Source organism: Neovison vison, chromosome 7 (genome assembly GCF_020171115.1).
Source record: "Neovison vison isolate M4711 chromosome 7, ASM_NN_V1, whole genome shotgun sequence".
Classification (NCBI taxonomy): domain Eukaryota; kingdom Metazoa; phylum Chordata; class Mammalia; order Carnivora; family Mustelidae; genus Neogale; species Neogale vison.
In genome coordinates this window covers 133,756,179-133,758,126 of record NC_058097.1, presented here as the reverse complement: position 1 = coordinate 133,758,126, position 1,948 = coordinate 133,756,179, and the positions used below count along the sequence as shown (strand labels likewise).

At 43.1% G+C, this 1,948-nt stretch overlaps 1 pseudogene; it reads right to left on the bottom strand.

Annotated features, from left to right (window-relative positions):
- Positions 1-1,426: 1,426 nt before the first annotated feature.
- Positions 1,427-1,558, bottom strand: LOC122914709 (annotated as a pseudogene).
- Between the last annotated feature and the right edge of the window lie 390 nt (positions 1,559-1,948).

Genomic DNA, 1,948 nt, shown 5'->3' with positions numbered 1-1,948 from the left:
CACACACACACACACACACAAACACACACACACACAAATACATATAAATTTATACATATATACCTCTAATTGTTAATTTAAAAAGCTTTTTCTACCCACTCCACATTCTTCTGTAGTGGCTTCACCTTATCCTGTGAAAGACAGTAGGCACGATAGGGTGTAGACAATACTTTGGTAATCACAACCCAAAAGACTCCATCCTAGGGAAAAAAAACTCCAAGTCAACAGAAATACAAAGCATATAAACAGAGCACTGGGAGGCTTAGAGTTCCCTTATTCTAAGTCAAGATTTTAGATAGTCCTGAGTAGGGGTCTCATCTCTCTTTTAAACAACATTGTTTCAGATTATGCCAGGGGATTATCACTGGCTCCTTCTAGACTTCGTCTTTACCAAAATTGTCACGATAAGCACCAGGAAGTGCATATCACAGACAGCCCTGTCGTGTCACTAAAAATTACCTTCAAGTGCTCATCTACGGCTCCTAAATGCATGGATTTTCTACCACCCCCCTTCCTTTTTCCAAATCTTTCACTGATTAGGAGGTAGGGGAACGTAGGCAGGACTAGTTTTAGTTTAGTTTAGTTTATTTAGTTTTGTTTTAAATAACAAGATATTTTTCTTTAAAGCTATGCCATTTATTATAACCAAAGTACGACCCACCTACAATTTGCTCAGAAGCCATTGTGATCCAGTATCTTCAGAGTTGGAAAGGAGCGGTTAATGGCATCTGTGTATGAAGAGCCGATGTAGCAGTGCTTTGCCGTACTTACAGATGGATAGGCATATGTGTGTGGAGGATGAAGCAAAGTTCACAGTAACACCTCAACCACATTTTCACAGAGGCAGTGAAAAAGAGAGCAGGCATACTGCAAAATATATGCACTACGAGCATATGCGAGAAGCTCGGCAACAGAGAATGAGAGTTTGCTTTTGTGACTGACAAACCAGCAACAAGAACTTGGGGAGCTCCAAGTCTGCCTTGGCAGCATGAGGGATTCCACAGACCCGCTCCCAGCTCTACTGGTGCAAACTGTTTAAATAATCGTTTTTAAAGTCTTTGGAAAGTCTTTTTAAAGTCTTTGGAAATGGCAGTATGGTTTTTATAGCAAGTGAAGAACGATTTGTTCAAGAAAATCTACTACAACTTGGTAAAAAATGCCAGAAATTCTGACATTTGAACCAAGACTTAAACCCTTCCTCCTTCCCAGGTATCAAGACATAAGCTCCACTTGGACAGGGGAAGCCAAGAGCACAGGGTTGGATTCCTCTTTTCCAGGATCCCACTCAGAAGGTGATCTTCCCAGGAGAGACAGAGTGACCTGTTCGTGGCTGCCTGTTACTGAGGCTATGTTTGGGCTGAGTGTGGCTGAGAGGCAGAGAGTACTTTCTTCCACTGAATCTCCACTTTTTAGATGTCTGTTCCGCCTCAGCCATGAATCTCCTGAGGATACCAGGACCAAGCATCTGTGTGCCATCTCCTGGGGTGGGCATTTCAATTAGCAATAATCGCGCCTCGGATAAACCTCATTGGCTACGATACTGCCACTGCGCAAAGCTTGGGGTGGGCATTTCAAAACCAAGAGAGAGAGGCAACCTGAAGAACCTGGCGGTGTTGGCCCCACAGTCATCCAGCACTCAGCTCCTGAAGGGGGATGTCACACAGGAAAGAGAATATGTCAGTACCCCTAACCTAACCTCCAGAATTATGCCTCAGAGATTTACTCAAGGAGAGAAGAGGGTGTAGAACAAAGAGCTCTAAATCCCTTCCCAAGAATTGACTTCATTTCCAACAGAGTGATGAGAACTTAAAGAATAAGGACGCCTTCTGAAACAGTGGAGTTTGTGATGAAAAGCAGCAGATAAGACATTGATAGAGTCGTTAGAGAAGAGGCTAAAGTGGAGGCCAACTAATTTTCCAGAGAGAAATGGGGAGAGAGGAAGAGAAAG